The sequence below is a fragment of the Thunnus maccoyii genome, chromosome 14, assembly GCF_910596095.1.
Source record: "Thunnus maccoyii chromosome 14, fThuMac1.1, whole genome shotgun sequence".
In the NCBI taxonomy this organism is placed as follows: domain Eukaryota; kingdom Metazoa; phylum Chordata; class Actinopteri; order Scombriformes; family Scombridae; genus Thunnus; species Thunnus maccoyii.
Genome location: NC_056546.1, coordinates 15439279 through 15449152, shown reverse-complemented (window position 1 = coordinate 15449152; position 9874 = coordinate 15439279).

The following is a 9874-nucleotide window of genomic DNA, read 5'->3' as shown; positions in this document are numbered from 1 at the left end:
AGATGTCTTTGTTGAGAGTCTAAAAAAGACCAATCTTTCTCGAGCACTAGAATGTCAGGATGTTGACAAAGCCTTCAGCCTTTGTCAGTATATGTTAAATAGGGTGGCGCCAATGAAAACAGTTAGAATTAAACAGAGATCTGAAATGGAAAAACGATGACATACTAAAAGCCATCAGATCACAAAATGCAAGTTATGTAGAGTTTAAGCAGAGACCAATCAAGTTTTCAAAAGTTTAAGAATTTGAGAAATGAGGTAAACAGAATGGTCACAAAGGCTAAGAAAGTTTTTTATTAAGTGAGAAAATCTCAAAAGAAACAATGAAGTTTTGGAAATGCCTTAAGGGATTGGGGTACAGTAAGTTTAAAATCTAAAGCAAGCAATAGCAGTCTGGATATAAATGAAAAATGTGGCTGAACATTTGAATTCACATTTTGCTACAATTGCAAAAAAAAAACTGGTTGACAAACTTCTTCAGCATTCAGGTATATATGGTGAGAACACACAATAGATTTTTATTCACAAAAAGGCAATCAAGCCTAACTCTTACTTTTCTCCAAGGTTTCTGATGCTGTTGTTTTTATAATGTTTAGTGATTTGAATCCTACTAAAAGGCATTGGCTTAGATCACTTTCTGGCAGATTTCTTAGAGATGCTGCAGAAGTGATCACTCCTATTGCATATGTCTATTCAGTCAGGTAAAGTTCCAGATGAATTAAAAACGGCAAGAGTAATCCCACTATATAAAAAAGGAAGCAACTGCAACCCATGCTACTACAGACTAGTATCCATTCTAAGTGCTTTCAAATCTAAAGAATTATACAGGAACAGATAAATGAATACATTTAAAACAGTAACCTTTTATATGAGTTGCAATCAGGATTCGGAAAAACCCAGTCTTTTTTTAGTGTATATTTATCGATTTCCAAAGGGTCAGACAATAGAGAGTGAAAGAGCATGATAAAAAATTATATACCCTCTTTTCCAACTTACCCTAAATACTGAACACATTCTCCAAACACACAAAAGAAAGAATTCAAATAATCAAATATATTCAAATAATCAAAAACAAAGAAAAAGAAAATAATATGAATAAATAAATAACAGAGATAAAACACCAAGACGGAAGGTTTATACAATTAGGTATAACAAGGGTAGTCAAGCATAATGAGTGTTTAATATGCTAATGGAATATTAAATACTAAGACCTACACGGAAATGTGCCTTGAGATCTCAGTCCATGCTAGTCAGTAGAGACCACTCCGAAGGGCCTGGGCCCTGTCATCTCCAATACAGCCCAGAAAGGGGTCTCAAATATGAATAAACTTAAATGGTTTGTCCTTGAGCCAGAAGCTCATACCTTACAAAGGGATAAGTTCTATAACACTGTGGATCCATTGCAAAACCATGGGGACAGAGTCCGAAGTCCCCTGAAGAAGAACACATCTCTTTACACTCAAAAGACACACCTTAAGCAGCTTCAGTGAAGTGGGGCTAAGGTTTGATGCTGCTCGCTGTATTCCCAGAATGTAGAAAATGGGTTCAAGGGCCAGTTTTTTCTTAAATATAATATCAATTTCCTTACACACTTTGACCTATTAGTCATTAATAAGAAGGCATTCAAAAATACAATGGAAATATGAACCTTCAGTAGTCCTACACTTATTACAGTATTTTGAAAGCAAATGATTAAGCTTGTTAGGTTTCACTGGAGTAATTTGAAGCCTGTGTATAACCTTGAACTGCAACTCCCTGGCTTTGTTGGTAAATAAGCTACCTGAAGGGCTTGACCAAACACTGTCCCATTCATCATCCAAGATAGTCTTTCTGAAGTCAGCTTCCCAGATGGACCTGACACAAACCATGCATTCATTGTTTGGGATTGACAGGATCCCATGTAACCTCATGATCAGTTTTCTGGTGTCAGGATTTTGAATAACCTTCTCCACAGCTGAAAGATAAAATCCACTGGAGTGCAGCAGAAGTGATAAAACTGCATTTATGTAAATATCTAAAAAAGTTATTCTAAGGAAGGCTGTACTTCTCTCTGAGCTGATCAAAGGACATCACAGTGCCATCCGTCACCAAGTTGCCCACAGTCCCTATACCCCTGCCAGACCATAAGGAGAAGGCGTGGTCCACCAGACCAGGGGGAAATTCTCGGTTTAAGTGGACAGGTGTTAGAAGAGAGATAAAGCCTTCTTGGTTTTCTAGTTTTCTTGTGTTCTGTAGGATAAAGTTGCCCTCTACATTAAGATGAACCTATTGCTTAAAAGCTTACAAAATGCTACGGAGAGGACTAGGGACCACTGGGGCAGCCTCAGGGGTAATCCACGTAGATTCAGGGTCATCTCTAAACCAATGCCACAGATAAATACAGAGGCATGCAATTTGGTAGCATTTAATATCTGCTGCCACCAAACCCTCTTCTTCGAGAGGACATTGTAGCATAGTACGTTTCAACCTAGCTCGCTTATTTCCCCGCAGAAAGGAAGACAAAGGGCTGTTTATAACTGTAAGTGATGTTCTTGTTTAAAGGTCCAGTGTGTAGAACTTAATGGCAACTGTTATGTTAAGTGTGTTTTAATTAGTGTATAATCACCTGAAAATATAAATCATTGTATTTTCATTACCTTAAAATGAACCCTTTATATCTACATAGGGAGCGGGTCCCTTTCCACAGGGCCCATCATTTTGCACTGCCATATTTCTACAGAGTTTTGCGGCCATCGTAAGCTCTTCTACATGCTTGGAAGGGGAGGTTAAGGAGAGGGTTATTCAGTTGGTTGCAATCTGCAACCACAAAGTTAGATGCCACTAAATCCTACACACTGGACCTTTAAAAGAGCCGGGATCATTTAAAAGGGGTACAACAACCATGGACCTTAAAAAGGCTCACTCTTCCTAGGAGAGACAGTGGCTGTCTAGCGGGCAAGGTCTTCTCTAAACTTGTGAATTAGGGGCACAAAATTCGCTTTGCACAGGTGAGAGAGGGAGGGGATAATGTGTAAACCCAAGTAGACAAAATCTGATGGGGACAAACGAAAAGGGGCAGAGTAAGCTGGGGACCAGGAGACATTGGGGATCAGGGGCATTGGCCAAAGGATCTAATTATCTCAACTACTCTCACATATATGGGTGATAGTGGAGGGTTAGCTTTCTCACTAACATGTTGAGATTGGGCTCGACCTGAATGTTCCTGGCGAGAACTACCTCTCCAAGCCATACCAAGATGTATCTTAAGTGGTCTGACAATAAAAAGCACTCAAAGTAGAGGGCTAAAATGACGTTTGTCACCCTATTAATTAATGAGTATGCAGGAGCTGGTAAAAACATGGCTACTCGTTAATCATGCTGCCACACTTCCAGAAGAACCCATTCTACTGAAACATGCTTCCTGTATCTAACAGACCTTATTAGAAGAGAAGTGGATGGTGGGATGTTTTGTGGTATGGTCCTGCTGGATTTGCAGAAAGCATTTGGTACAGTAGATCATAGCATTTTATTAATGAAATTAAGAGCCATGGGTTTCAGTGGGCTGACCCTGAATTGGGTCCAGTCATACCTATCAAATCGTACTCAAATGGTTGACGTTAATGGGACCCTTTCAGAGTCAAGAATCATGGGATATGGGGTGCCACAGGGTAGTATCCTGGGTCCTCTATTCTTTTTAATATATATAAATGACTTAAAAGCAGTCGCCTCATGCAATCTTTTTTTATATGCTGATAATCCTATTTATTGGTAGCACATAAAGATAAAACAGTGGTTAAGAACACTCTCAGTGAGGAACTTCAAAATGTAAGTAGTTATCAGATAACAGATTATCCCTACACTTGGGAAAAACTGAATCCATTCTTTTTGGCTCTAAATAAAATTAGCAAGGTCACCAGGTTTTAAGGTCAAAGTTGGAGAGTTCCATATCCATATTACTGCTAAAGACAATGTAAATTATCTTGGTTGCATATCAGACAGGTTTTTATCAGGCAAAAATATGCCTTTAAAAACCCTCACAAGATAAATCAAAGAATTAAGTGTCTAGCCAGAAAAGCCAACTTTCACGACAGCTCAATTATTTAACACTGGCTGGAGCTCTAGTTCAAAGTCATTTTGATTACGCTGCCATCTGCTGGTACACCGGATTGTCACAATACCTCAAAAAAAAAAAAAGACAAAATGCTCAAAATAAATTGATATGGGTTACATTAAAAGTCCACCCATGTACACATCTTCACAAAATAAGTTACATTCAAGCCTTTGCCAAACGAGCTCACACAATGCTGATAAAGCATATCACCGCCAGATAAATCCCATTCTGGCTGTTTGGATGCGCATACAGAGACTTCCGCCGGCCAAGCCGGCTAACTTCCAGTTAGTTCTCTGCTAACCTGAATGGGTATATATATATATATATATATATATATATATATATAGCTACTTTACAAGAGGTAGCTCGACAGGCTTCATACCTTTTTGATTCAATAGTCTAATAGGCAAAAACACATTTCTCTACAGTGCAGCAGTACAGTGGTATTATCTGCCCACAAATCTGCAATTGAGTGTTTCACAGAGCACATTTAAAGTGCCCTTAAAGAAATAGTTACAAAGTACCATGTACCATATTCAATTTTCATACTAACTTTTTATGACCAAAAATATGAGCAAATTGACATAGCTACTCCACTGCCTGCTATTTATATGCTGATTGTATTGTCTCCTCTTGCTGTCTTGTTGTTGTTTTGCTTTTATCTTGTAGTGTGTTAAGTGCTATACCAGAGGACCGCAATGGAACTAAGCCTTCAGGCTTTATTGTGTTTTCATTCTTGGTGATTTTTAGTGTTATATGTGTTAATCATCAAATAAATTCATTCATTCATGTTGAGATCTACTGACATGACTGCAAAGGTTAATTAATTATTGAAAGTGTACATGTTGATATGTTTTGATAAAGGCAAGTGGACACAAAAACAGACACCTGCCATCAAACTGAGTATTTCACTGTAGTCTGCTCTATCTGTGTGCGGTGGCTAAGGGGGGCTGAGGTCAGTAGCCCAGCTCTGACCTCTGTGGACCTATTTCTCTGACAGACATTTGTCACTCTGCGGAGGGCTGTGTGCTGTAATAGATTATTGACCACCTCAGCAGTCCCATCACTCCACACAGCTCAGATCCCCAATACAGCCACCTTTATCGCCACACAGGAGCTAGAAGAAAAGGCAGAGAGCAACAGCATCAGGAAGGAACACGTTATGATTAATGAAAAGCTGTTACTTACTACATTGTGTATATTATATGCATGTGAATGCACAAATTGCTGAAATCTCACCACTTAGAATTGGATGGCTTTTCAGAATGAAAATCTATCTCTGAATTGCTGAATACAAGCAGAGCAACCAGTGAGACATTTCACAATGAACTGCAACACTACGGAAATCTATTAACAAAGTGCACCAGTATCAAGTGTAAAGTGTAAGTGTAAATGGGCTTGAAAGTCAAAGCTTGTTCCTTTAAAAGAGGATGGGACACTGGTCTGTCTCTGATGAATTAAGGGGAAAGTAGGTCTTTCCTCCATATTGTGTGTTTTGTGTTTTGGCACATTCTGGGGTCCTTAATTGTATGATAATTCATCTCGGAGCACTAATTTACCCCCTGCCAGTCGCTTTAAATGTGGGACCATTTTGTGTACCAGCTCTCAGAATTAGAAATGAGCCAATGGCTCAAAGAAGTGTGTCTTCTAGCTAAGGAGCATATTTATAACCATATTCTGCATTTTTTCAACAATAGATGTTTTGGGTATATTATTGCCCATAGGTAGCATTTTCTCATAGAAAGACATTGTTTTAACATCTAATGTTTCATGAAAAAATTGAATAACACTATGATAGTATGTAAAGTAATATTTTGTCTTTTTACAGTGAGGCTTTTACGCTGTGAAAGGATTTGTTGTGACATTTAAAAACACTGCTACACAAACAGCAAAAATAGCAAGAAACATTGTGCAGAAAATTTGCTTTTTTCTCCACTGAAACGTACCACGCACACATAATGACTCAAATCCAGTGCAGTGTCATGGTTTTGATGTGGCATGTTGGGTCTGCAATATGTCCCTCTCCAGCAATTCATATAATAACTACCTGCTGTTCGGATTCTTGGGCCCTGTCTGTCATGCGATTGGGAGACATTTAGGCTTATTTTGCCATTGCTTATTTAGCCACGGGAGGCCTATTAATTTCAGCAGGCCTTGTCCTCTCCAGGGGCGATCACTACCCACAGCACGCGCGTCCCATTGTTTAGATCCATTTACATCTGTGGTCAATGAATAATGACAGCTCTACGGTGTAGACTCCAACACAGCAAAAACACTTAATCGCACACAAATGCACAGGGACATGAATAGACGCATGCGTTGAAAACAGATTTCCCCACACGTGTAGGATTAACAAAAAAGGAAAATAAAATTTCTGGGATTGCTGTGCTTTATCTGCAGAGAATTATGATTAAAAGCTGCGCAATTCCAAGCGGAGCTGTAACTTTCCTTTGTGATTCTCCACCCTGTTAGAAATTCTGCGAGTGCGGCTGTTATTTTGGCACCCTCCCAACCGTATTTGACCCATTAAATTAGTCACATTGGTTGATATGGTGCCATGCTAATGTTGAGGGTTTCTCTCCATCGGGTGCACAGACTCCTGGCACACGGTATTTCACTCTGGCTGTGCAAAAGAGGCTGTGCCACTGCTACCACACATCATAGAATATTAACCCTTTTCTGTTCTCTGGCAAACGCACCAGATGGCACAGCACAATAACAGCTGTCAATTTCAAGGCAGTGCCTCTTTGGTGGATTTTTTTCCCCCTTGCTCTTTGGGACGCTGGGAGGATTTTTTAAGACATAATAAGCGAACTGATGTGCTGTTTCAGATCGTAATGAATCAAATGTTACAGCGGAGCAAGAAGCGTGTTTCCTCCCTGGGAAACCAAAGAGGTGTTACTGAGCAAGTGCAACAGTCAACTGCAACACACAAACACACACATAAACACACAAACATATACACACGGTGATGAGGCAGTGGAAGAGATCTTGCGCACTGAAATTGTACAGCACCAGGTTGAGGTTTCCCCTCCTTCCACCCGAGCGATCGTAGCAGCCATGAGATGAGGTCCCTGGTGCCCCTTCAGCTGCCACTCTAGTTAAATTAAAACTGAGGCCTCCAAATACATTTCTCATTGTGGGCCTAAAGCGCAGGAAAGTTGTATTTGGCCCAAGTGGTGGCTGGGGAATTGTCCCCCTAACCCAGTCCTAGTCACCTTATTTACATGATAAAAGCTGGAGTCAGGAAGAGCCATAGGCCCCGGGCTGTGGTGTTTTTTTTTTTTCTCTTCCATTTATTCATTTCTTTACCAACATCACCTCTCCTTCATCAGAGGCGAGTGACAAAATCATAGTAGCAATTTAGATTTAGTTTAACACACTCTCTGGAAAACAGGACAGGGAATTGCCTCTGCGCCTGTCACGTGTCTCCATCTACAACTCACATTCCTGAATGAGAAGAAGAGGGTGTTTTACATACCTCTGACTGGCCCATCATTTTCTGATTTAACAAAAGCAGGGCTTTCCCAGTCATGTTTTGAGGGGTGCCATTTCTCTCTTATTCTGAAGAGGACTCAACAGCCCTCAAGATTACAAGAGTATGAAAAGAGTAATATGGATTTTTACCATAGTCTTCTTTTCACTTCAATCATCTGACTTTCTTCAGCTGGAGTTATGAAAGGCAGACACAAACTGTATAACTGTCACAGAGGTCATCTATCCCTCTCATACTGTGCTTTGTAACTCAATTTCCCACCTGGCTTGAGCTGAAGGCGACACACAGAAGTCAATTCCAATACCGACTCCCCAAAGTGCATGTCCAATCGAGAATTCTGCAGTTTAACCTGAACGGACTTCATCAATTGCAGAGTTGAGGTAAATCAATTTCGAATTGACCTGAGTCCCAGCGCTATCTCAGGTGACACTGCATTGTCTATACGTGCTGGCTGTCCACACCTGACTCTGTTAAATGAATCTGACTTAATGACATCACACTGGAGCGTATAACTGCCATGCTTGCCAGCTATCCTCGCTCTCATTTCTTCTTGCAGAGTCACAGGTTTCTGGCCTCGAGGCTAAGAGGAGAGAAGTGCAGTCAGCAGGAGGTAAAATCCATACACATCTCCTGAGATCTCATCACACTCGTCAGTGTAAGAACTCATATAATCCTACTAATGTCTGGGTGCCTGTCAATAGCAGCTCTCACAGAGACAAAAGTGTCCTAATTAGAAAATGAAAGTGCAAACACATTTGATCTGTCTGTGTGTGTGTGTGTGTGTGTGTGTGTGTGTGTGTGTGACAGAGGAAGAGTTTGAGAGAAAAGAGATGATGAAAAGCTAGTTAGGTGAAGAGAACCCTGGAACACACACATCATTGAATTTGCATGAGTGGATCGTCTATTTGTAATTTTCATAATTAGCAGTATACCTTTTGAATCTACAAACGCCCTCTTCATATCCCCCCTGCCATTTCTCCCGAATGGTATCCTCCCCCTTAAAGATTAATTGAAGCTGGGATAAAACAAAATGGTTCCCAGGGGGTGGCCCACTGTTTGTTATTCATGTGGGTCTGAAAACAGCAACAGTAAATCCTCTAAGTTGTTGTTAAGCTGGGGATATTACCATATGTGTGCCATTTCCATAGACTGACAGCTCCCTCTGGATCAACTGGGGACTATTGATCTTGCAGCACTCCATTTCAAGTTAATTGTGCTTGAAATGAGGTCCACACTCCCAGGCATACCTTTATTTGAAAGGTGGATATTCATTTTTATTTGGCAGGATGTTGATATCAAAGATACAGGATATATTTCATATTTAGTTTATGTTTATCCTTCAGAAGCAGTTTCTCTTGCAGTGATTGGTCAAACAGTCAAGCGCCGATAATAGGCTGAAGAACGCCAGTGTTTGACATTAGTCGCGTGTTTTTCTCAGTTATGATTGGACAGAAATAATGCTCCTCCTACACTGATCATTTAGGCAATGGAAAGAGCAGAACATCAGTTCCATTTCCGTCATTTTTTTTAGGTGTAACACAGAGAGAGTTTAAATGAAAATGATGGGGTTTTTTTTAATGTTTTGAGACAAAACATACATTATTTGGAAATTATTTCTATGGTTCTAATATTTTGTACACTTTACAATAATGAAACATGAATGAGGACATGTGTATGCATGTATTTTGAGGTCAAAGACTATTTTGGGTTAATGTGAGTGTTCGCGGTTTGCTGAAATGTTATTTTATATGAATCGGGTTAAAGTATTGTAGATATCTCTTTGTTTGTAAGTGTTTTTAATTCTGGCTGGGAACCTTCTTTTCATCTGTTGTATGTTTGGACTAAATGCCAGACACAGAAGGAATTAATCTCATGCAAAGAGGTTAGACTTTCCCACCAACTGGCCAATACACAAACAAACAAACACTTGAGCCAGTATTTCATCTACTCATTTGCAGTGATTATTCAAAGGAAAAGCCTGAACGGGAAAGCTACTTATGCAAGAGTACTTAAGATTTTATTTTTCTCCATTCGCCTTGTTTAGCTTTAAATCCTCATCAGGGAGAAATTGTCCTCCCTGTATACTTGCGCCAAGCTCACAGAAAGGTGAACTTTGCTGCTGGAAAACATTGAAAGAACACTGAAAGTTTCACAGCTTTGTGGCTACTGTACGTACAGTATAATCCCTGTCATGATTAAGTGCAAATCGGATTAGCATATGTGACATATGTGTGTTTTTACAGCTACTTTTGACAGCCCGACAGAAACAGAGTGTGAAAGGTAGACTTCCA